Source organism: Ochlerotatus camptorhynchus, unplaced genomic scaffold (genome assembly GCF_037179485.1).
Source record: "Ochlerotatus camptorhynchus isolate MF236.1 unplaced genomic scaffold, CSIRO-AGI_Acam_v1.1 ptg000107l, whole genome shotgun sequence".
Classification (NCBI taxonomy): domain Eukaryota; kingdom Metazoa; phylum Arthropoda; class Insecta; order Diptera; family Culicidae; genus Ochlerotatus; species Ochlerotatus camptorhynchus.
Window position 1 is genome coordinate 1731962 of NW_027040597.1, and position 27467 is coordinate 1759428.

Here is a 27467-nt window from a genome sequence, read left to right on the forward strand (position 1 = left end):
ACAGCAATCAATTTCACAGTGTTCACTCGGATGTCGACAGAAGCAGGCCACTCTCGATGTGTGCCACGCGATCGTCTTTTTTCTCAGCAGCAACCATTCTGTGGTCATCCTCATTGTTCTTCATCAGTAGTTCTTTCAGTCGATGCGTCATCGACTTTGGAAAGCAACCGTTTCGTGATGAATGTGTGAGTGCTGACCACGTTTTGCGTCCATTGCTGCAATGGAAGCGCTCTGACCCCCGTTGGCGATACTGACATACAATAAAACCACTGGAAACGGCTCCAGTTCTGATAGAGGAGGCTTTTTGGATAGCGGAACATAAAGTGTTTATTGTGTTGTACCTTTTGACTATACTTTTTAGATGTATTGTATAGTGACCAAGAATCCTCGGCTCTGTAAAGTTAATTCGTTTGAGCCTTATCAAATAAATTAATTTAAAAATCAATTTTACGGATGTCCTGAATCTTTTGGCTGGTCCGCGCTGGTGACCACTCGGTGCCACTGACCAGATTATTTATAAGAAATCACCATTGTACTGTATTTTAAATAGCTGCAGAGGAAAATCAAGGCATCCTTTGATCAAAAAAACATAATATTCAAAATTAAGGTTGATCCGTCACCGGATGGCCTTCCGGTGGACAATCAGTATTTAGAACCAGGTTGTGAGTTGCTTTTGTTAAAATATTAATCTTTTCTTTTTTTATTCATTATTATGGAGATTTTTAGCCTTTGACTAGTTCATCTCCGTAAAATAATAATCAACACTACCCATAGATGCCTGTTGCTGTGGATGTCTAGCATCACCATCCAATTTTCAGTAGACCAAAATGTCGAACATTTTTTTACTTACTGTGAAAATTCCAGCCAATGTGAAATTGGCTGGAATTTTCACAGTAAGTAAAAAATGTTCGACATTTTGGTCTACTGAAAATTGGATGGTGATGCTAGGCATCTATGGGTAGTGTTGATTAATAAGTATCTCCGAGTAACTCAAAATTAACTCCGATCTAGCTCATGATCAAAAGCTGTCTTGCCCCCAGGCTTCCTCTGTTGAAGCAACACGAGGGCCCTACGATCTTCTGGCAGGCGTGCCACTATTCAAATGTTGTCCTGGAGTGGTACGAAGCTAACGGGGTTACTTTCATACCCAAGGACATTTTGGGAAGGGCCTAACGCGCTTTGTTCGGTTTTTGTTTTCACGAACAGGCATACGAATAGAAATATTTACATGGGTATAGTTATGGGTAGTCATGGGTATAGTATTTTTGTTTCACTTTCACACTTTTGATCATGAGCTAGATCGGAGTTAATTTTGAGTTACTCGGAGTAACTCGAGCTACCTGAAATTCTGTTTGTATTGACTCAGTAGCCATGTTTTTTTTTTCGTCCTGTTTTGATGTGCTCTTCCCCCAGTTGTCAAACAACAATACATTCTAACCCCGTTTCATACCGGAACATCATTAGCGCAGATATAAACACCCCATAAACAACGGTACACAAGTAGCCGTACCATCATCTTGCTGATAGGATAAGCACAGTATCATCCTCCATCATCGGAATCGGGTCCGGAGCCTCATCTCAAGCGTTCGTTGGATTTCAGTCGATGTTTATTCAAACTGATGACAGATGATATTTATTAAAACAGTTTTCACTTGTTTAATCAAGACTACTTTGATCACTTTTGAGTAATTATGAGTAACTCAAATTTACTCGATGCAAAATAATAATAATAATAATAATAATTATTATTATTATTATTATTATTATTATTATTATTATTATTATTATTATTATTATTATTATTATTATTATTATTATTATTATTATTATTATTATTATTATTATTATTATTCATCGCACAAACCATGGTCTACATGAATAAACTTACACTAGGCACCCTTAACACTATAGCATTGATCGAAGTCGTTGAATGAAAACATTAATACTAACATTGAAATCAAATAGATAAAAAAAAACTTGGTTGAATTCAACACACATTGCCCTAATAGGTTCATTCTGAGCATAATCGGTCCTCTGAAAGTTAAGCCTCAAGATCTGCCGTTGACGGAGTTGTCTGGGTGTAATACCAAGGTTTATTCGAGAGAGTAAAGGGTGATACGGTCAAAATTTGGTCAATATCAACTTGACGTATTTCTTTCAATTTTGCATTTAAAAAACCTGAATACCCCTCATTTTGAAGGTGTGTGTGTGTAGAATGTTGCTCCTATTTTGATTTTGGAATTCACTCTTCAGTTGTCAAAATGCCGTCCAAGCAAGAAGAGCAGCGTATCAAAATTTTGCTCGCGCATCGCGAAAATCCGAGCTACTCGCACGCAAAGTTGGCAAAATCGCTAAAAGTTGCCAAATCAACCGTTACAAATGTAATTAAAGTGTTTGGGGAACGTTTGTCGACAGCCAGGAAGTCTGGATCGGGGGGAAATCGAAAACCGGAAGACGCTGAGACGACAAAGAGAGTTGCCGGTAGTTTCAAGCGAAACCCTAACCTCTCTCTCCGAGATGCCACAAATAAGCTGGGTGTATCGTCTACAACCGTGCATCGAGCCAAAAAACGAGCCGGACTATCGACTTACAAGAAGGTAGTGACTCCAAATCGCGATGATAAACAAAATACGACGGCCAAAGCGCGATCCCGGAGGCTGTACACGACGATGCTGACGAAGTTTGACTGCGTGGTAATGGACGACGAAACCTACGTCAAAGCCGACTACAAGCAGGAAAGGTAGCAGATGTTTTCAAGCACATGAAACTGTCAAAGTTCGCAAAGAAATATCTGGTTTGGCAAGCCATCTGTACCTGTGGCTTGAAAATCAGCATTTTCATAGCTTCCGGGACTGTCAACCAAGAAATTTACGTGAAAGAGTGTTTGAATAAACGTCTGCTGCCTTTCCTGAAGAAACACGGTTGTTCCGTACTGTTTTGGCCGGATTTGGCATCTTGCCATTACGGTAAAAAGGCCATGGAGTGGTACGCCGCCAACAACGTGCAGGTGGTTCCCAAGGACAAGAACCCTCCCAACACGCCAGAGCTCCGCCCAATTGAGAAATACTGGGCTATTGTCAAGCGGAACCTAAAGAAGACCAAAAAAACTGCTAAGGGCGAGCAGCAGTTCAAAGCAAACTGGCTTTCTGCGGCGAAGAAGGTGGACAAGGTGGCTGTACAAAATCTGATGGCAGGGGTCAAGCGTAAGGCCCGGCAATTCGGATTTGGAAAAGCGGAAGCCTAACTGAATATTTTTCCTGAATTTTATACTAATTGAACTTGAAAAAGAAATTTAATTTGATTTTTTAAATAAACGATTTCACCGATTTACACGCGTTTTCCCTTGACCAAATTTTGACCGCATCACCCTTTATGTAGGGAGCGCCAATTTCTCCTAACAGCAGCTTCGCAACAAATACTGCTTTCTGTTGGCTTCGCCTGCTTTCCAGAGTTGTCATTCCTAGCAGGCGACAGCGACTCTCGTACGGTGGTAAATCGTTTGGGTTATTCCAAGGCAGGAACCGGAGCGCGTATCTTACGAATCGTGATTGAACTGCTTCTATCCTTTTTATCCAGACCTCGTGGTGAGGACTCCACACGACAGAAGCAGATTCTAGCCCGGAACGTACAAGGGAGTAGTACAGTGATCGTAAGCAGTACGGGTCGCGAAACTCTTTCGAAATGCGGAAGATGAATCCCAGATTTCTGTTAGCCCTAGCGATGATGTTGGAGTAATGATCCCGAAACTTCATTTTGCAATCAAGCTCCACTCCAAGATCCCTGATGCTTGTGACTCTTTCCAATGCTTCTCCACAAATCGTGTATGGCCAGCAGATTGGAGATTTCTTGCGGGTGAAAGATATCACGGCACATTTTTTCACACTTATAACGAGATGATTCCTGTCACACCAGTCTTCGAAGAGATCAATATACTGTTGAAGCTTCTGGCAGTCTTCTATAGATCGTATTATCAAGTACAATTTTAGATCATCTGCATACAAGATTTTACACCCGTCTGGTAGGAGAGAGCAGACATCGTTGAAAAACAGGGAAAATAACAGTGGTCCAAGATTGCTTCCTTGTGGAACTCCTGAGCTGTTGCTGAAAGTGTGCGACACAAAAGTGCCAAGTTTCACGCAAAGACGACGGTTCACAAGGTAAGATTCCATCCATTTGACAAACCGAGTTTCAACTCCTAAGCGTTCGAGTTTTGCGAGCAGGATTCGGTGATTGACACCATGCTTGGCATGCACAGTTGTACACACCAACTGCTCATTTGGTAATAACTTTTCACTCAGATGTTGAAATTTATTTTTCTTGAAAGTAATTAATAGATTAGGCTCATAGTTTACTATAGACATGCGAAGATTAGGTAAAGCTTAACATTTGAATCAACACTAATCAATTTAATACTTAAATTCCGAGATGTGTAGTGAGCATTACTCATCTCATTTTTACAACGCAAAAACAAATACAGTTTACTACTAGCATTAAAATCTTCTTTTTTTTAAATATATATAACAAGCTTACACTCTATTCTATCTACTGCTTCAAAAAGAACTATGTTCCGTCAACTATGTGCAAAGTTATTAGCAAATGAGCAGTTTGTGACCAAAACTGTGTATGCCAAGCATGTTGACACGATCGAATGCGGCTTTTAAGTCCGTATAAATGGAATCCATTTGATGACCATCGTGCATACTTAGAAGGCAGCTAGATGTGAACTGAATCAAGTTAGTGGCAGTGGATCTCCCTGGAAAAAAAAACCATGTTGATCCGGGGATATGTACATCTTAGCAGCACGAATTAGCATGTTGTACACCAGTATCTCCAACAGCTTCGACCCAGCACACAATGATGTTACTCCACGGTAATTTGCGATATCTCTTTTGTCTCCTTTTTTGAACGTCGGGAACATTATCGAATCCTTCCATTTATCGGGAAATACAGAGTCTGAAAGTGATTTATTGCAGATAAATCTCAAGGGCCCACAGCACATTTTTTCAGAACGGTAGCAGGAATTCCATCTGGTCCAGCTGACACCGAAGGCTTCATTTTCCTCAGAGCTGTGAGCACATCCGTATCTGCGATGTCACCTACGCGGAAGTTGAGAGCATTCGCTGGAACATCCGAAAGAGCAATTCTTATTTGATCTTCGTCCACCATAAGTTCGTCAAATACGCTTGCAAAGTTTTCAGCGAACATGTTAAGATACCATTAACAGAGTCAGGGGATTCGTCTCCCAGGAACATGTTCGTTGGAAGGTCATTTTCCTTTGTTTTGTTGTTAACAAACGTCCAGAATCTTTTCGGGTTTTCTTTGAGATCTGATTGAAGCCGACAAACATGTCTAGCATACAAAAAGCGATTATACTTTTTGTATCTGTTACTAGCAACACAGAAATTTCTCTTGGAAGAAGGGGTTCTTGTCCCTCGAGTATTTCCTCAGTGCTGCTGCTCTCTCACGTTTGAGTTGTCGAAGATGGCTATTTGATCATAGCGGTGATGGGCGAGAACGTGGTGGAGGGACATGTTCACGGAACAACTGGTGCAAGGTGATGGTGAACACATCAACTGCTTCATTAACATCAACAGACTTATACAGTCGGGACCAGTCGATGGAAGAGAGAGCCAGATTCAGAGCGGCAAAGTCAGTTTTACTGAAGTTGAACTCTCTGTCGTCGTTTAGTTCTTCAAACCTGGTGGGCGGAGAACACTGCAGTAGAACTTGGAATGGCGGATGTAATTGATCCACGGTTGTTAGTGGTTCAGGGGGCTCAGAGACGTCACATAATGGTCTGGTGTCTGCGTTAACGAACAAAAGGTCTAAGGTTTTGTTTCCTACATTTTTGATCGAAATCAACTGCTTTAAACAAAGTACTGTCATTCCGTCAAGTAGAGCAATACTGGATTGTGGAAACGAAGATTCGTGGGGATCCGTAAGGGCAAATCTATCCGGGGTTGGGTACCATACAAGTGAAGGTTGATTAAAATCTCCAAATACCATTTGCAAATCCAGCTCTTGAGCCGAGTTTAGAACTCTATCAGCTGATTCAACGAACTTACTAATAATGTTCACGTTGCCTGCCAGATCAGGAGGAATGTAAGCGGACCCTACGTAAATATGTCTAGCTCCTGCATCTATAACTACCCAAATCTGTTCTATATCTGCATCCACTCCGACAGAACAAATGCTGGAGCTCAATCGAGTATGCACAGCTACTAGTACCCCACCACCTCTTGTCTTACCAGATCGTATGGGATCGCGATCCTTACGGTACACTTGATACTGTGGCCCAAAGATTTGAGGCGATGAGATCTCGTTGTTTAACCAGGTTTCTGTGAGAACAACGATGTCGTACTCCATCTCCGAGACAACGAGAAAGAAGTCTTCTATTTTGGTTCTGAGGCCCCTAACGTTCTGGTAGTAGAAGCTTACGATGTTGTCGGTACTAATAACACAGTGTGGGCGACCAGTTTCGTGGGTTTCGATGTCGCAGGTGGTAGTAGTAGGCTGAAGCAAAGAGATGGTGGACTCTTCTCGGACAGGCTGAAATAGGTGGTTACTATTCAGAGATTGTGCAGTATCCTTTCCGGCTTCGGCAGGACATATACCACTGCTTAGCTTACCTGGTGAAACAGGAAGTGCAACCCAGTGATATGCACAAAAATCCCCAGTTCCGAAAGGCGCCGTGTTTACAGTGATGTTGATATCTTCAATGTCATCAGAGGGCGTTGTGTTAGCAGAGGTACTGGGAGTATAGCTGGCTTGCCCCTAGGAGTAAGCAGAAGCTTCTGTAGACACTCCTTGAGATAGATCTCCCCGTTTACAGTCTTGGTAAACTTTGAAAGTTTCTGCTTCCTTACTTCCTCCGGAACATCAAACTTGTGCTAGGCGGTGAAGAACAGTAGCCCCGGAAGCTGCCGGAAGTCCGGCTTGGCGTAAGTCTCATAATCCATAATGAGATAATGAGGCTTCGTCAGCATCTGGCTGTACAGTTTTCGGGCCCGTGACTTTCCCACCGTATTTTGCCGTTCGTCACGATTTGGAGCCTTCTGCATTTTGTACGTATGCAGTTCCTCCTGGTGCTTGGCTCTCTGAACGAAAGACTTGGACAGATTAAACTTTTTGGCCACATCCTTGACCGAAGCATTTTGATTCCACTTAAATTATTTCACGACACGCTTGTGATCCTGATCACTAATAGAACATCCATTCTGACCGCATTTCTCCTTCCGTTCGATGCTCAGAGTCTCGTAGTAACACGACTCACCGTCAGGGCTGAAAAAATCACTAAAATTCATCAAAGTTCACTATGGATGAAAAATTCATTTCATAGTGAATGCTTATGATTTTTTCATGATTTTGACGATGGATAACGTCTTTCGGCAACATACGGGGGTACAAAATTGAAAACAGTCATTTTGGATGCGTTACGAAAAATTAAAAGATTTTGAACGATAATAACTCAACCGTCTCTCGATAGATTTACGAGATAATGGCATCAATCGATTGGAAATATTTCTAGCAATTTGCTGAATGTTTCAAAACTATTGATTTCATTCTGTAAACTATTGAAAAATGGTTAAAAGTAAACCATTGTCTAAAGATGGTGAAAATCGATTGATTTTTTTATATTCTTATACTTTCTCCAACCGAGACATCAGACGCGAGTATCTTACACCTCTGATATTTTCTGTTCTACTATATAAGCGTCCAACAAGGTCACCCGTTCCATCATTGTCTATCCGATCGTCGACCCAGCAGCAGAGCAGCAGTACCAGAGCAGCGGAAGCAGAGCAACGGCAGCAGAGCCTGGGGGCGAAAGGGCAACTACGCCGAGTGCGTTGGTGCCAGTGCTCCGCTATACTGGGCCGCCGTCATGGAATGCCCAGCAGCTGCAGTTCTCAGTCGGTCGTATTCACCGTCTGCTCCGCAAGGGCAACTACGCCGAGCGCGTTGGAAAAATGGCCCTTTTCAGGACCACAACATTATCAAGAAAGAGTTTAACGATTAATTTTCTAAAGTTGAATCTTCGCAGAGCCACATTTTATCTCTAAAAATAATTTTAAAATTCTTAACAACGAGAATCTTGAAAACATAATAAAATTTACTTAGAAAGTACCATATGTTTTTCTAGTGGATTGGGCAAAGACCTTTTCACTTTGATATGAAAATAAAGTGAAATACATTTCCAAATGTGTTTGTTTTCAAAATCTCGAAAACAAACCCCCGCACACGTTCTACTTACTTAATCTAGACAAGAACGGAACGAACGATTTTAAATTTTAAAGGTCACTTCAACTCTTTTGAATTATTGTGGTGGCCCTGAAAAGGGTCGGTTTTGTTAAGATTTAGACGGGGTAATTAAGCGCGTTCTCCACGAATACGACGAGCCAGCTGGATGTCCTTCGGCATGATAGTGACGCGCTTGGCGTGGATAGCACACAGATTGGTATCCTCGAACAGACCGACCAGATAGGCCTCGCTAGCTTCCTGCAGAGCCATAACAGCTGAGCTCTGGAAGCGCAGATCGTACTTGAAGTCCTGGGCAATTTCACGGACCAGACGTTGGTTAGGCAACTTTCGGATCAGCAGTTCGGTGGATTTCTGATAGCGACGGATCTCACGCAAGGCGACGGTGCCTGGCCGGTAGCGATGGGGCTTCTTTACTCCTCCGGTGGCTGGAGCGCTCTTGCGAGTGGCCTTCGTTGCCAACTGCTTGCGAGGAGCCTTTCCTCCAGTGGACTTGCGAGCGGTCGCTGAGCCATTTTGTTGGTTGTGATGTGTATTCAATGAAAGCACACTGTGGAATAAAAAATAAAAATCACTTCCATTCTGTTTTATAACATGCGTTTGCTGTGTTCAACCAATCAGAAACGATGAAAGAACAAGAACACAACAACTAACAAAAAGAATTTAACCCTCGAGTAGGTATAAAACAGCCAAAATTTGGAATTTTTGTTCACTTTCGTTTCAACCTTCATCGACGTTACAATTATCATACTAGAAAATGACTGGACTAGGATTGGGCGATCTTCAGAGAAAGATCGATATTGACGGATCGATCGTATATTTGGCTCTAGAATCGATCCACTTATTAAATTGGTACCAAAGAATCGATATTTGGTAGATCGATCTTATGGTTTTTATTTTAATTGATCTTTCTTTACGTTTATAACTCACACACTTGCGTAATCCCATTTTCAAGTGCTTAGTTTGCTATCCTCACTTTCGCTTTAGCCAATTGTTTGTTATTGTTATTCTCACTATCGGACCATCAATACATATACATATCTTACATATAGAATGGACTACCGCTTGTTTACGTTGGTACCCCAAGAAATTCTTTCCTTTATAATATTCAATTAAATGTTGTCGTGGCGGTAAGAAGTAATGAGCAAAGAAGGAGGGAGATAGGAAAAACCTTCAAATGTTGCTGTATTCGTTAATATCGGAAACGCAAATAGTGACGTCATTGTAGGGAACGATGTTCGTTAAATTTACCACGCAGTCTGGGGTGAGAGTAAATCGTTTTTTCAATGTCAATAATTTTTTTATTAAGATGGAAAAGATCGAAAGAAGAGACCGATTTTTTCGATCTTTTCGTGGACAAAGAATCGATCCAAAAAATCGTCAATCGGGTTGAAAAATATCGATCTTCCAAAGATCGATCCAAGATCGCCCAATCCTAGACTGGACGCGGCAAGAGTGGAAAAGGACTTGGCAAAGGAGGAGCCAAGCGTCACCGAAAAGTGTTGCGTGACAACATCCAGGGCATCACTAAACCTGCAATCCGTCGTTTGGCTCGTCGTGGTGGAGTTAAGAGAATTTCCGGTCTCATTTACGAAGAAACCAGAGGAGTGCTGAAGGTATTTCTGGAAAACGTTATTCGTGACGCCGTTACTTACACCGAACATGCGAAGAGGAAGACTGTCACCGCCATGGATGTCGTTTACGCTCTGAAACGGCAGGGACGTACTCTGTACGGATTCGGGGGTTAATTTAGTATCATCGACTCAGAACAAAAAACCGGCCCTTAATTTAAAAGGTGTTTTAGAATCGACTTTCTTGCCAGAATGTGAAAGGTTGAAGTGATGTGATGGAGCGTTCATCAATCTGCGGGTGTTAAGCTTAAATCAACGTAGGTCCTGCTGGTTACCGCTACTAATCCAGTACCGACAATATTCTGCATACATTGTGGTGTGGTAGTTCCAGATACGTCGTGCACTTCCGGAATCGAGAGAAGAAATTAATGAAAACGCCTGAGTTGTCCGAACGCGCTTTGGGGAAAGATATCGCAAAAGAGTTATTAAGGAATATTCCTAAAATATAATATACACAATTAAGTACAACACATAACAGACGTTATCCAACGCCAACCCTGCGGTCGTATCTAGTATACAACCCTTCCAACTTTTTATTTACTCTTTATATACAATATTGCTAATCATGAGGAAAATTAGCATTGCAAATGCATTGCTAATCTTTGCCTGAATGCATGGTTTTGGCTGCTCCCTTTCTGAATATATTTTCGAATACACTTTGAAACCCATGCTTTTTTCAGTGGTCTTATTGTACAGAGCTACGGCGTATCAGCTTTTGTAAACAATAGATTTTATCGTCGATTTGGCTTAACTCGTAGCTCGCCCACGCATCCTCACACTACCATCAAGCCTGCCTGGTAGCAGTATTAAAGGCTGAATAAGAGTAAATTGATACGCCCCTCGCGCGCCGCTAGCACGCCTCTAGCGTTGGGAATCGAAAATCTTTGACAGTGGTTTGTTTACACTTCTATAGAGAATAACTGGTGCAAGTTTGATCAAAGTAGTCGATTGCATTCAGAAATAACGTCAAATCTAGACCAACAATTGAAATAGGCGGAACAACCAAACGTAAACAATGGCTTTAAACGCACATTCCTCGAGAATCAAAGCACATCTAAGCAACCTAACACCATCATCTGATAAAGCAAACTTCCTTTATCGAATGGCATTGTTAGTTTACTTGGGAGTGTTTTGATTCTCGGGAATTTTGTGTTTAAAGCCATTGTTTACGTTTGGTTGTCCCGCGTATTTAAATTATTGGTCTAGAAATGGAACTCGAAAGATTCAAGTTCGTGTTTGCCGACAAGTTCGCTAAGAAGACCATGATTTGGAAAGCGATTTGCAGTTGTGGCCTGAAAACGGAACCATTTGTTACATCCTCGACGATGACATCCCAAGTTTCATCGAAGAATGCATGAAAAAGCGTGTATTGCCGTTCATCCGCAAGCATAGAGGCAAAGTCATCTTTTGGACCGATTTGACCAGTTGCCACTACTCCAAGGTGGTTCTGGAGTGGTATGCTGCCAACAAGATCGATTTTGTCCCCAAGCTAATGAATCTTCCGAATTGCCCGGAATTTCAACCAATCGAAAAATACTGGGCAATTTCAAAGCAGCAACTTCGACCAAGCGGTGGGGCAGTCGAGAATATCCAGCAAATGCGGGCAAAATGGAAGGAATGCGCTTATTCCGCTGATTGGCTTTATCCATAGTAAGGTTCGAGATTTCGTTTGAACTGGAGAAATGTTATTATCTAATGCTGTAATTTTGAAGTTTTAGTAAAAGTACTGTAAAGCAACCATTAATGGACTTTTTAAACTTAATGAATCACGAATTACAGCAACTTTTAGTCAGCCTTTAGTATGCGGGGGTGAGCTATGTTATGCCAAACCGACGATCAAATGCATTGTTTACAAAAACTGGTGAAGATCAGCAACCTTTTTTGAAAGAAATATTAAGTTAAAGGGATTTCCGGAGCAGCTCGTCAAGCATCTGTTGGAATTCGGAAGAAAGGGTCGGGAGAAATAAGAATCTTCTGAGAGAAGCCAGTAGAAACTTCCGATAAAGTTCAGAAAATTTGGCTTGGATATTTGGAAGACATTTCAAAGCGACGCCAGTAGGATCTCGAATGAAACGTCCAGTAAAAGTCGGAAAATAAAACTCCGTAGGAAATTAGGAGATACTTCCAGAAGAAAGCGTTAAAATCTTCGGATATTTGAAGAGAGGTTCGGAAGAATTTTCTGGAAGGAAGTCAAACGAAAGTCGGAGAATATTTCCGGGAGGAACCCGAACGGTTTTTGGAAGGTGTCGTGTGAAGCTTCTGAAGGAAATCAAATGAGCATTACAAGGGAAGTTGGATGAAACTTCAGGAAAAATAATCTTCCGTGTGAGATTAGAAGAACCTCACAAGGAAAGTCAAATAATGACTCCTCAAAGAAGCTTACAGGGAAAGTGGAAAATAGCTTCCAGTTAAGGTAGGAAAAAACGTCACGAGTATTTTGGATGAAACTTCTTTAAACAATCGGAGAAATCTACCAGAAACTCGAATCCAGCGATTCTTGAAATATTTAAGAGAAAATGGAAGAATCTTCCAAAATGCAGAAAGAAACTGTTTGGAACATACTTTCTGGGAACAATCAGTATTTTAAAGAATCCTGGAAAATGATAGAATCTACCATTTTTCTTGTGATTATTACCCAAGAAACACACACGTTCTATATATTACCTTTGAATGACTGATTTTGGTTGTATAGCAATTTACTCAACGTAAATCTATGAATTTTTGTTAGTTGAGTAATGCTTGCTGCTCATCAGGGATGTGAAACAAACACTAAAGTGGTCAGGACCACTGGGCAGCGTTTGTTAAATTTTGTAGTCTGATGGATTTCTCAGAGATGTAGGAAGAATCTTCCAGTTGAATTTGGCAGAAACTTCCAGGCAAAGATGAAGTCTTCAGCACAAGTCAGAAAGAAGAAACTGTTGAATGGAAACCTAAAATAATTCCTGAAGGAAGATGAATGAAATTTCCAGGAAAAATTTCCCAGGGAAAGTCCGAACTTCAAAAAATACTTCCAATAGAAGTCAAAGTATTTACCAAGGGAGGTCAGAAGAAACTTCCGAGAAAGACGGTTCCAGAATAATTCAGACGGAAGAAATTTTCAGGAGAAGTCTGACAAATCTTCCGGAAGAAGCAAAAATATTAATATTAAGTTGCTAAAAGTATTTTATGTTCAATGGCTTGTTAAATAGACTTGATCACTGGATCAAAATAATCTCCGATTCTTGGAATTTCCCTAAAAGCGCCGTCAGCTGTAAAAGGAAATACTGCGAATGGAATCATCACAGTATTTAAAATTGAAGATATTTGGTACCTGAAAAAAAATTAAGATGATAATTCCACCACTCACCTTTTCCGCTAACGTTATCCCAAAGGTAAACTACTATCCTCAACAAGCGGAAAATCCATCACTCATCCTCATGCACTAACTCATGCCGAATTGTTCGCGACAGCTCCGTTGTATTGACGACGATTCCTTATTTCAATTCCAATTCCTCCTCCTCGGTTCCCTTCGACGTGTTGTATGAAGTATTATTTCTCTTCTTTTACTTTTTATTGATCCACTATTTATATCCTTGCTCGACTATGTAGTATTTTTCTCAGTTTCACACGATATCGCTTCTTCTTTCTCTTTTCCCCGTTCAACACCACCGAAAACGATTTCTTTCCACCCTTTGTAGTAGTCGATTTTTATAGTCTAATTTACTCGTTTTATCAAACTTATTCTTCCTCTTCTTTTCCCTCTTATTCTCAGCGATTAGCGATCTTATTCACGATTTTCACCACTCACTAGTTGTAGTACTACCTTGATTCAACGAATTTCGCTACCACCTTGCTTTGTATTCTCCACCACATTCCTGCACTCGACACTGGTGCCCACACAAACACTCCCACACACACAAACTTTCTCAATCAAGAAAACCTCTGACTCTGCCCAATTACATTTCCCTTGCATTACATCGACAAATGTATTCTTCGTCTTCTTCCTTTACCGAGCAAAACGTGATGCCATTCCATTCAAGGATGACGAAGTTGTTGTTGTTGTTGACGTTTGAATTCAATGTTTTCGTGAGCTCACTCACACGCGCACACATTTTAGCTCTGACAGTGACACTGAATCCACCGTGGCTGCTCCTTGATAGTACTGGAAGTGAAGAACTTGGGCCGTTCACATGCGTTTTTACACCCCTCCCGGGGGGTATGAAACGGCAACCGGTAAGGGGCTGTGGGCGGTATTTGGTGAGTCGTGAATCGTAGCACTTGCTCACTTGTGTCTTATCAATTCAAAGTCTCTCTCTCTCTCGGTCTCTTTCTCTGTGTGCGATTGTTCGTTCGCTCTCACGCTCTCTTGCTGTCACTTTCACTCGGAGACGGGTCGATGCGGGTGGTTTGCCGAATTCCTGCAAGAGGGGGGTGCTTTTTGTTGGTGAGAAAATGTTGCATGAGATTAAGTGAGTTTTGTTTTTTTTTACAGTGGAAAACTTATGTGGACTGACACTTTTCTTCTTTGCTTTAACGTGTTTTTTTGGATCTCAGAACTATTTTCTTGAACCTTTTTCTTTTCGATCCGTTAGTAACTTCTAATATCACTAAGTAATGCGTTGTATTCCACTATTCGTTAAGCAACAACAACTTTAATGCAAAAACACTTAAAGCAGACACTTATGATAATGCACTAGAACACTTATAGTAGATGAGATTTTCCTCCGATGTCAGATAATATCTTCTCTCGTTATCCAACTTGCACGGTAGTTCTGGTCCTTCTTTCGCCGTATTCGTTCCACAGAAAGTCTTCACGTGTCGATTCCAAATGCGTGTGACCTTACAAGGTGAGAAAAAAGAAAATTTCTAAATTAGTTCATAGCTATACTAATATCTGCAATCAATTTTTAAATAAACACCCTCACTGGAAGGACTTATCTGTTCAATCTAATAAACCCCAATTCGGATGCATATCACAACACTCACTCACAAATTATTTACGCCCCCAAGAGGCTGCCACGACGACTGCTGCTTGCCTCCCCAGACCGTGAAGCACCGACGTCCTTCGACTTTTCAACGTCAAAACCGACGAACGAGGCCTTGAATCCTGGATGCCAGGATGCCCCATATCTTCTGCAGCACCTAATTATCACACGCTCACTCTATTTCACCCTCAAAACACGTCAAACCTGTCCCAAAATACACTAAATCCATCGGTCGTCGGACGATCGAATCCTTCCTGGAATGTCTCCAATCAAAATCAAGACTTTTTCTCAACCGAAAAGAAATATTCTGCAGGTACACAGAGTTTCGCTCCCCACTGCCAATGCTGACTGGTCGCGAAAAACGAATGACGTTTCCAGTTTTTACTCGTCGTCGACGGACGGACACACGGGAGGCTCGCTCAGCTCACCAACATCGTGGTGAGCCAGCTGTCAAATTTTCCTTGCGAAAGGGAGTTTGCGCAGAATTTGAAGTGCCATCTCACCACCACCGTCTGCTGTGGCTCCGTGAGAAGGGAGCCCAATTGTGGGAGACTGTTTGGGGATTCTCCAACCGATGAGGAGGGAGAGTCCGTTTCGCTGAGACGGATAGCAGCGGAGAGTGCAGAAGAGAGTTTGATTCGGTCTACGAATGTTTTGGAGGTTCGCTTACATGATGTTGATTAAGGAAAAGTTGAGAAGAAATTTTGGAAAATTTTATATTGTTCGGTATTTATAATCTAACTAGTTATTAAATCTAGATGCATTCAGATTATTTTAAATAAAAAGTGCCTCCAAATTGTGTTTGCATTCCAGACCTGAGGAGGACATAGTCAAAACAATTCTGCAACACCTAAGATTATCATAGTGATACACCGTTCTTTTTTATCCAGTTCGTTTACTCAATCGCGTCAGCTTTACGGGGCCGATAATTCATTGTTCACTGTTTGTAACAAAATTCACTTAATTCTATGTCTAGGACCGAATACTCGCGGCTTACTCGAGGTTAGAAGGGTACATTGTCGAAGGATAGGATCAGGGGTGGAGCTTAGGGGTGGATTTTCATTGTCTCATCAGAGCATTGTCACCAGTATGAGACTCATCGAGACGGTGGGACAAGACGAAAAAAAAAGCTAGAGACAAAAGACAAAGTAATTAAAATCTTATACTAGACATTTGAAGAAACACATAAACCGTCTGCATATAGCAGATATTGCAAGGTCCCAACACGTATCTGATAGGAACACTAGCATGCACAGGAATCTTGTTAAGGAGGGGCATTTTTTTTTCTTTGGTGCATTTAATCTGGGGATGGGGAGTACTCCAAAGTACGTCGTAGATGGTGCTGTCCTCCTCCCACTTTTTCCCTACTGTGCAATTTAGCTAATTTTACTTATTTTTTGCTCCAGCGGTGGTTCATCTTCTTCAATGCAAACTGCTTTCAGACAGCCAATGGAAATTGGCAATTTAATCCTATCGACGATGTCCATGATGATCGGTTCGTCAAATGGCTGCGATAGTGGCTTTATCCGAAATTATACATTTGCTGCAATGTTGTTGTCTTGGTGGTTGAATTCAGCTGAAGTCACGTCAGATGATGGTGATAGCATCGACAAACCGAGATGAATGACCAATAAGAATCGCATTCTCCTTTCGCATGCACACTGCGTCGACAAGTACAAGGTTCAAACAGTGCACATAGCAGCGAACAAACAGTATATTGCTCTTGATCAATCCAATCTTGATCAGTGATATTGAGTGCTTGGCACTGATGAAGCCTGCAAGTAGTAGACGAAATACGCGTATCTGTCAAAATATAAGCAATTATACCGGAATTAAAAGGAAATAAACCAACACACTCAAAGCTGTTCATCGACATTTTCAGAGAAGATTCTTCGACGATTTTTTAGTAAGACAACAATCGACCAAGGTTCAATGGCAAACTAATACTCACTTTTCAATTAGGGAATCCAAAACCTTTTTATTAGAACTCTATGAGCTCTTTTGAAATTCTTCTCAGAAGTCCTCTGGAATTATTTTTAGAACTCTCCTTGACTTTTACTCAGAACGCCTTGGAACTGAAATTCCCTTAGAGTTTCAGAAGAATTTTCCCAGTATTATCCAGAAATTACTCCCGGAATGAGCGAGAAATTATCGGTACTCCATTGAAATTTTCCTCAAAATCCCTTTGGAATTTTACTCAAAATTTAATTTTCTCGGTATTCTTTTCGGAATTATCTTTTAACTATCTGCAGGATTCATTAGAAATTATTCGCAGAATTTTCTTGGAATACTTCCCAGAAATTCTTTGGGACTGTCCTCAGAATTCAATATCCTTGATGATCTGGAATTGTATTTAGAACTCTGGAATTATATTTAGAACTCTTTATGATTTTTTCTCAGAACACCTTGGAACTGAATGCGGTAGAAATTTTCCTTAGAATTCGCTTGAAATTTTGCTTTAAATCCCTTTGGAATTTCACTCAAAATTTGATTTTCTCGGTATTTTTTTCGAAATTATCTTGGAATTATCCGCAGGATGTACTAAAAATTCTCTCCAGAAATATTTTGGAATTCCAGAAAATCCTAGGAATTCAATATCATATCTTCTCGGAACTTTTTTTTTTCTCAGAACACCTTGGAACTGAAATTCGCCTAAATTTTGAGAAGAATTTCCTCTGTATTTTTCAGAAATTCTTCCCAAAATGAGCTTGAAATTATACTCGAAATTTCCTTGAAATTTTCCCCAACATCCCTTTGGAATTTCATTCAAAATTTGATTCTCTCGGTATTCTTTTCGAAATTATCTTGGAACTATCTGCATTATTCACTAGAAATTATTCGCAGAATTTTCATGGAATCATCTCCAGAAATCGTTTCTTTTGGAACTTGTCTTCAGAATTCAATACCGTTGAGGTTCTTCTCGGAAGTCAAGTTTAAGTTGTCCGTCCATTCACCAAAACGTTGTAGTTTTTTCTACCAGAAATGTTCAATAAAGCTTGCCCCTCCATTCACCAGAACTGTGCAATGGTTACATCAGGAATTTTCCATTCAGCTATTGCCTCAATGCAGCAGATTGTTGCAAATCTTGCAACAGAAATTTTCAATTCAACTTGCCCCAAAAAATTTTACACCAGGAAATTTCAATTGACCAGAACGATGCAAATTTTCCACCGTTTATGTTCAATAAAAATTGTTCTCCAATCTTTTGATTGGTGCAGATATCAATTTTTCCATTTTCCACCAGACATTTTCAATATAGCTTGCTTCTCCTATCATCAGAATGTTGCAGGTTTTCTACCAAATAAAGCTTGCTCCTATTTTCAGATTTTTCAGCATAATTTTTTAGTAAAGCAGCTTCCCTCGAATCATCAGAATGTTGCAAATTTTACACCAGAAATTATTATTAAAGTTGTTCCTCTATTGAGCAAAAGGATGCAGATTTGAGAGCAAACATTTTCCGAAAAGCTTACCCATCCGTTCACCAGAACGGTGCAGATTTTCCTCCAGTACTTTTCAATATAGCTTAATTTAAATAGAGCTTGTGCCTTCATTTACCAGACCAGTGCAAGTTTTCCACCAGAAATTTTCTGTTCATTTCATTTATCAGAGCGATACAAATTTTGCACTAGAAATTTTCAATAAAGCATGTTCTTCCATTCACCACAACGGTGCACCAAAAATTGTGGTGCAATTTTCAGGCTTTGCCTCTCCATGCACCAGAATGGTGCAAATTTTCCACCATAAATTTTCAATGAAGCTTGCATTCATCAGAACTATGCAAATTATGCACCAGAAACATGAATAAACCTTCTGCATTCACCACAGTGTTGCGAACGTTCCACCAGAAATTTTCAGTTAAATGTGCACCTCCAAATTTAATGCATGATTCAAATTTTCCACCAGAATTATTCAATAAAAAACTTTTTCTACAATTTACCACCACGAAAGTGAATTTTTTCAACCTTAAATTTACCCCTTTTAACCATCCATGAACCACTTTGTCCATTCATGCACCTTTGTGGTGCAATTTTCAGACACCATCTCAAAGGAATTGACGCAATAAAAGGTTTTCAGTGCCTTTATTGTATGAAATGAAGTTATTTACCTTCAAATCAAGTTATCAAGAAATCAAGTTATTTTATATCATAATTTGTAAATGTGGAAATACACATCTTATATATAAAAGGAGGGGCTTTTGCCTCCACCTTGTCCCACCCTGTGCACGCCAGTGGATAGGAACATAGGGTTGTCTTCCTTGGGCCTCGAGAGTATTCAAAAGTTGCTCTCTGGCGGCGTCATTATCCGTACATTGCCAAACTGCGTGATCGATGTCATCGTAACCGTATCCACACCGACAGATGTTGCTGTCCACGAGGTTTATTCTATTGAGATGCGCATCTAGCGAGTAGTGGTTGTACATAATTCTACTCATCATGCGAATGAAGTCACGACTTAAGCCCAAGCCTTTAAACCACGATCTCTAAGAAACATTAGGAATAATTGAATGTAACCACCGTCCAAGATTTCCAGTGTCCCAATCGGTTTGCCAACTCGAAAGGGTACTCTGACGCACAAAATGATAAAATTCAACGTGTTAAATTTGCCTGTCATAAAACCTTTGCGAGAGAGTACGCCTTCTCATCGCTTGGGATTGGGCAATGTGAGGGAACCCATGCAAAGGTAATCATATATGATCTTTCGATCAGCACACTCATCTGCTTCCTTACTTTTGAAAGGAAATAAGATGAGTACCTACCTTGTTTCATCGACCGAATAGCCCCGATCGAACTGAGACTATCCGAGAAGATGAAGTAATGGTCTGTGCGCATATTGGAAATCATCCCCAATGCGAAGTTGATTGCTGCCAGCTCAGCAACAAATACGGAACAAGGTTCCTGAAGCTTGCGGAGGGCGCTAGAGTTTTCATTAAATACACTGAAGCCAGTGGGACCCGTCTATAAAATATCTTTTCATGCAATTGATTTGTTGGTACTTTTCCGTGAAAATACGCGGGATAATAATAGGCCGAAGTAAATCGGGAATCCCATGAGTTGCTTGTTGCATGGTCAGATCATATTCAGTTGAGGGAACTGCGATTGGAGAAGTGAGCGCGGTCTGGAGTGTAACAAGGAAGACGCATATCTGACGATATGTAGTGGTGGTAGATTCTCATAAATCGATATTGTGTGTTCAGCCCAAGAATTTCTTCAAAATTTGCAATTCAATTAGTATTCTGAAAGAGAGCTCCCAGAAACAGTTGTGGAGGGGTGTTACTCCTGCCAGAACCTCGAAACTCATGTTATGGATTGAGTGCTTACAGTTTTATCGGTATTTACTATTTTAATTAATTTTATATTTTTCCCCAAAACTCTGGGGAATGTTTGAATTAGCTTCTGGAGGTAGCTGAAAAAAAAACATCCAGAGAAAGAAGGAAGAAGCTCTCCTGGAGGAAGTTTGATAATAGTCGTAAAAACATCCGGGAACTTCCATGACAAAAATTGAGAAACTTCTGTCGAAAATAAAAAAATAAACTTTCGGAAAAAAATCGGATGTCACATCCAATGGAAGCCAGAAAAGTTTCGGGAATCGGAAGTTTATTCCAGAAGTAGCCATTTCCAGGGGAAGCGGCGTTGCTGAATTGACGTTTTTGTACTGTGCTGTGTGGTTTGCTCGTGAAAAGTTTAATTCAAATTTTAAATAACTAATAATGTGGATTAAATTGTAAAAATTGTGAAGTGGAGTTTTTAGTGGATTGTATGACGATGACCAAATGGAGTTCCACTCGATTTCGTTGCTTTAGTAATTGGCATTGATTGATAGTGAAGTCTTCCGGATGACAGCAGTTTGCTCCAGCCGACGCTCAGCTATGTTATTTTTTGGCTTTCGTGTCTGTAGCTCTTATACGAAAATTCAATAAAATTAACAGTAGCTCATTAAATACGCGCCAATCAAGTATGTACTGCAATACTGCTTGATTGAATATTACAGCGATATATTGGCATCGATATTGTATTGTAGCAGGGCTTACCGGAATACCTGCGTTCTTGTAATGGGTTATTGGATCTACGATAGAGGTGTCATCTTCTAGGGATTCAAGCTTCTTGCAGTCATGATTGCAGGGAGATTTTATGTCACTGCCAGACAGTGAAAGTTGGATTGTAAATACATACATACATACAGACCTTATAATGCCTCAAAATGTAAATTTAACATGAAACTGGCCTAAACTGTTCCAGAGGGATTCTGATTGTACGTCTTCGCTGAAATCTTGATCGATATCAGAACCGTAACTAGCGACAATTCTCTAGTATAACAACAAAACCCCATTTACCTGATGTTATTCTGAACAATGTAAACCTTCTAACCGCACAAAACCACATTACGGATGAGGTCGTTATTACTAAGTTGGTGGTCATTCCGTAGATCTGCTCCTTTCTAAAATAGTTGTGCAACAAATAAAATCACTATACCAACCCTAGGTGAAAATAACGATGCCAGTAAAATATGAACCTGACAAATTTAGCAAACTCTGATCCAGGTTCTTCGGTGGGTAATTATACCTCGCTAAAGTTGTTCCATGCTGCATGGAGACACATCAAACTGTAAACTATATTGGTTAATACACTACATTGAATTCCTCTTTAGTAATATGACTTATATTACAGGTATACTTCAATGAAACGTAGCTGTCACTTTTGACTTCCATCGTCGATATCTCGCTAATAACAATAAAGTCATACATATTAATAATAACCGATAGATAGGAAATTATCTCATCTGGGGTGTTATTACTTTGCTTGTTTGAATGGCCGTTTCGGCGATGGAAGTCAGGAGTGACAGTTGTGTTATATCGAGGTATACCTGTATAAGTTTATTTTAAAGAAGATTTAAATTTATTTTAGAAGATCAAGTTCAGCACTGGGAGAGGCTGTGCGTAATCAGGCCCAGAAGACAATTTCTAGTTCCTCATTCTAGGTCCCTAATATATGCGCGCTGAGAAGCAGTTCCGAAGCCAAGTAGAACATCCACGAGGCGCCCCATCATTAGTTCCATCATTCGTTGAGTCGCAGCGTTGAACCTGACTATTGGTCACGAAAAGGCACATCAAAAATCGACTACATACATCCGACCATTAATTTATCTCAAATCGAAGGAAGACATTCCGCGCAACTACCATAAACCGGCCTAATTCATATCGATCTTTGTCAAGCTTCGTCTACAATTTCGACTTCTACATTAACACATGTCAGGCAGCCTTCAGGTTGAATTGGCTAATCTTGGTGAGTTCGTTCCATCCTGTTAATTTTTATCTTTTCAAACCAGTAACGTTGGGAAATCGCCTTTTTGTGGTGCGTTACTGGTATAAGATCTGGTGACAACTTCAAACTAGGGAATCAGAATTTTCCAGTAATCAAGGGTCAAATTTTAGTCCTTGTTACTTCTTATGACTTGATAATATTGACAAAACTCGGGTAGTGACTACCGCGCCGTTATGCATTTCTATATTGTATATTTCAAATCAAAAATATTGTTTATGTTCATAGATTTCACATAATCCTTTTCCATTTGTCCGTCTCATTTTCCTTTCACTCTTCTCCTTTCAGAAAGCGACTAATGGCGCTATAGCCATTAGTCATAAAAGGCTAGGACAAGAGTTAGTGCTCATGCCTCAAACCGTCAGAAGAAAATGGAACATCACTTAACCTTTCTAGCTTTGATGCTTCCAACGACCAACCAATCATATAATTACTAAAATCGGAACGTACGGTACGAGATGTCCACGTTTCATCCATTTATTGGATTCTGAAGCATCGTGTTTAAATCTTAGATTTAAATAGGCCGGATGTTTTCTGAATCATCTTGCCCCTTAAATGATGCACGGTAGGCCTGGCCTTTTTAATATGTGTGGCGCATCTTCAATGTGAAACATATATTAAATAGACAAAAAAATTATATAGGTAAATCATTTTCCAGGATGCTTTCAAGAAATGGCTGAATTAGAAGTAGCCATTTCCAGGGGAAGCCAGAAGAAGCTCGGAAAAACTTTCCAAGAGAGGTCAAAAAAAAACTATGGCCTAAGGATAAATTTTCAGAAGAAGACGAAAGAAACTTCTGGGAGAAGTTTAAGTGAACTTTTGGTAGAGACGGAAGAAACTTTCTGGAGACGCTGACAGAAACTTCGTAAGGTAGATTGGAAGAAACTTCTGGAGAAAGTCGGAAGTCAGAGGGGCTACGGGACAGTCAAAAGAAGCAAGGACATAATTCTGGAAGAAAGAGATTCCTGGGGGATGTTCTGATGATCCAGAAAATTTTCCTTATTTTCATAAAACATCCCTGAAGACCCCGCAATGCCCACAAAGACGTCGGAACATGCCTGAAATGCACTTTGGAATATTTCATAATTCCTCGGAATTCCTTAAAAGTCCTGTAGTTAATGGGGCTGTTTTGGAGTTCTCTGATCATCCTCGAAATACTCGGAACTTCCCCGATTATAATGTTATAATGAGACTACCGGAATGTTTCTAAGCATCTTTGAATGCCTCTGAACTTTCATGAAGATTACGATATTTCTTAAATGCTCTCTGCTGCTTTCAATTGAGCTCTCAAAGACGTTGTTTATCAGCTGACGATAATAGGTTAAGGTATTGCCAAAGCCAACATTTCCCCTAGGTGACATTTTCTTGCCGAGAGAAAGCAGAAAGAGCCGTACTCTAGAACAGAGAGAATAGTTGTTTTATAATGCGTTATGAGGTCTCCTGGATGAGCACCTCACCATGTGCCGCAAATAGAACGGAGAAGGTTGATCCTCTGTTGATATTTTTGCTTCAAATACATAATATGGGTATTCCAAGTGCACTTTTAATCACACCAGACCCCAAGGTACTTGAAAGACAATGATTGTGTGATGTTTCTGCCCAAAAGATTAAGCTGTATTTGAGCTGGGTACCGCTTTCGAGTAAACACTACCAATTTAGTTTTCTGCGACGAGAATTCGATCCCTAGGTTCCTAGCCCAAGAAGACAAGTTATCTAAGGAATTTTGCAATGGTCCATGCAAGTCCAAGGCAATGTGGACCTCTTACGGAAACCACACCGTCATCTGCAAGTTGTCTAAGCGTGCATTGTTCTGCCAAACAGTTGTCGATATCTTTGACATAAAAGTTATAAAGAAGAGGGCTGAGACATGAGCCTTGGGGCAGGCCCATGTAACTAATTCTGGAAGTTGTCAGTTTTCCAAGAGAAAAGTTCATTTGCTTTTCTGACAACAAATTGTACAAGAAATTATTTAAAATTCCAGAAAGTCCACATCTGTGCAGATTGTCTGACAGAATTTCAATGGAAACTGAATCAAAAGCCCCCTTAATGTCCAAGAATACTGAAGCCAATTGCTCCTTGAGCACAAAGGCCAGTTCAATATCTGTGGAAAGCAGCGCTAGACAATTGTTTGTTTCTTTGCTCTTGCGGAACCCAAACAGTTATCGAGCCTCCGAAGGATCATTTTCTCCAACAATTTCCTTATGCACGAAAGCATCGCAATCGGACGGTATGAGTTATGGTCAGACGCTGGTTTGCCAGGTTTTCGAATAGCTATTACTTTGACCTGTCTCCATTCAGGCGGTACAATGTTGTAAGGAATTGAATAAATCTAGCAAGCGTCTTTTAGCAACATCTGAGAGATTTTTCAGAAAATTGAATTTAATCATATCGCTTCCCGGTGAGGAGTTGTTCGATGAAAGAAGAGCCATCGAGAATTCCAGCATTGTGAATGGTCTTGCCAGAGAACCGCCGCTCGGTAACATCATTCATTTGCTGGAGTTTAGCTACAACATAAGTAGATAATGAATGACGAACAGTAATGTAAGTAGAGAACATGGTTGCGATAATTCAATCAAATATTATTTCATTCTATGAAAGCGTTTTGTTCCTTCATATGTGAAGTTAACGATGTTCAGAATTGAGAAGAAATGCGATACTAACATCAACATGAAGCTTTAGTGCGATAATTTATTAGCTAGAAAAAGTTCTGAAGAGGACAGATTGAGAGTTCCGCTGGAGTACGGCTGTGTGAAAATTGAACAGGAGTTGAAATTGAGCCAAGGGCCAATGAGGGGATGTGAGGTATGTCCTCAAATCCACAGGCAAAAGAGTGTGCGTTTGACTTGCTAATGTTTCGCCACAAAGATATTTACAGATTTAAAGATTTGCAGATATCGTTATGACGGGTTAACACACAATTTGACAACGAAAAGCTCGTTTTATGTTTTTAAGAGATAAACCAGTGCTGTCGTGATAATTTTAAAGCTGGTTACTCACAGATTTTTGAGATAAGCGCGCTCCACCCACCTCATATCCATAAGCCCTTGCGTGAATTTCTCTGGACTTTCTTGAACTTCTCTGAACTACCCTGAAGTTCTCTTATCAAAGCTCTCCCAATGTTGCTGGAGTTAATAGAACTGCCTTTAACTTCTTTTGAAGTTTTCAAAACTACCCTGATAGTCACGGAACTTTTCTTAAACGCTTTGTACATCTCTAAACTTCATTGGACTTACAAAATGTTTTTCTAATAATCATGGATTCTCTCTAAAGTCCCCGATTTTTTTTTCTAGAATTCCAGGATGTTCCTGAACTTTTAAAAATTCGATTTTTTTTTTTTTTGTAATTTACCTGAAGTTAATGAAACTGCTCTGTAGTTTTCTGATTTCCCTGAAGTACTCAGAACTTTTCTAAAATTCTTCGAATTCTCTTAAAGCTCTTGGAACATGAAAATCCTTAAACTTATGTGAGGTTTTTAAAACACTTCCTCCCAAAATTTTCCTAAAATAATGAAATTGCAACGATCTTCCCTGAGTTTTTTTTCCTTGATTTGTTTTCTGTCGATCTTGTTTTCCATACTGAGTACCGATTCTACCAACACCAGGGAGGCAGCTCCCACTCCTGGGCCCTACCTATCGACCCATCAACTCATGGACCGGTGACCAACGGATTATCTTCCCTCCGAAGGAAGACGTGATCAGACATTTTATGCCTTAGAAAATCCCTGTGTCACTAACTGGGATTGAACCCATGCCCTTTGAAGTGAGAAGCAGTCACGCTTACCACAACACCACCGGCGCCGCTCTTCTCTGAGGTTTCCCCCATTCCTGAATTCTGCCCTGAAGCGCATTTTCCCAATTCTCATGAAACTCTCCTGAAGTTCTCGGAGCTTCCCTAAGTTCCCGGAGTTTTCTTGAAGCTCTCTGGACTTCTGTGCCGTTCTCGAAGTTTCTGATGATTCCCAACATGTTCCTGAAATAAGAACAAATTAATGGATGCAGCTCTTAGACTTTCAATAAAATTCTCGAAATTTTTTTTGAAGTACATGGAACTGCTTTTATCCTTATTCTTGCTACTAATTTGAAACTTTAAATGCACAAATATCAGCTTCCACCACACGTACTACAAGGAAACTGTCACTACACGTTTGCTGCGCTGCAGCAGTATCAATTTCAAGTGAAATGGAACTCTAATTTCCGAGATTTGTGTAATTGAAAATTCGAGGTGAAAGTGCATTTATAGCTTACGTGGCGGTCATTTGTCACCTTAAATTATCAAAACAAACTCATTATCTTTAAATTTTCCCAACATTCCATACTTTCCTGATGATAATCGTGCTATACAGATGCTATTAGAGCTTCCCAAAAGAAACTTCGTTAAGTTCTCTAGACTTCCCTGAATTTCTCGGTATTTCTTAAAGTTCTCGAAATTTCCTATAGTTTTCAAAAGTTTTGAAAACACTTTTGGAACTCACAAAACTTCCCCTTCTTCTCTTATGTTACCTTAACTATTCTGGAATTCCCTGATGTTTTTGGTACTTCTTTTAAGTTGCCTATATTTTCTTATGCTCTGGAAATTTTGCTGATATTCATAAAACTTCCCTGAAAACCCTATAATGTTTCTGAAGTTTTCGAATCATTCCTGAAATATTTCATATGTTCTCGGAACTCTTTGAAAATTTTCGCTTTTCCTGAAGTTAATGGGACTGACCTGAAGTTCTCTGTGTATCCTTAAAACGTCGTAAAAGTTTTCTCAATTTTCTTGAAATTCATGGACCCGCAATCTTTTGAAGTTCTTCACGGAACTTCCCTTAGAATGTTCTCATATTATCCTAATGTCCAAACGTTTCTGACATTTCCCTGAAGCCCTCGGAACTTTCTGATTTGTCTTGAAGCTTCTTAAAGCTTTTTTTCCCTTTGATTAGTTTTTCGTCGATCTTGTTTTCCGTGCTGAGCACCAATGCTACCGACGCCAGGGAGACAGCTCCCACACCTGGACCCTACCTATCGATCAACTCATGAACCGGGGACCAACGGCTTTACTTCCATTCCGAAGGAAGGCGTGATTAGAGATGGTATGCCGCAGTACATCCCGGCGTCGCTGACTGCGATTGAACCCAGGCCTGCTGGGGTGAGAGGTAATCACGCTTACCACTACACCACCGGTGCCACTATTATTCTTAAAGCTTCCCTAAAGTTCTTCGAACGGTCCTGAAAAAAGGGAACTGTCTTGAAAACCATTAAATTTTACTGAAGGGCTAGGCTTCTGTGAAGTTTCCGAAATATTACTGATGTTTTCTAAAG

The 27467-nt window shown here is 40.3% G+C and overlaps 1 protein-coding gene across 1 annotated transcript in view; it reads right to left on the reverse strand.

Moving 5' to 3' along the window:
* Positions 1 to 27467, reverse strand: part of dysc (dyschronic) — a 550335-nt gene that overhangs the window by 467877 nt on the left and 54991 nt on the right. Inside the window, exon 3 of the mRNA XM_065219616.1 lies at positions 13234 to 14705. The gene's annotated coding sequence lies outside the window, so the exon portion shown is untranslated. The remainder of the gene's footprint in view (positions 1 to 13233; positions 14706 to 27467) is intronic.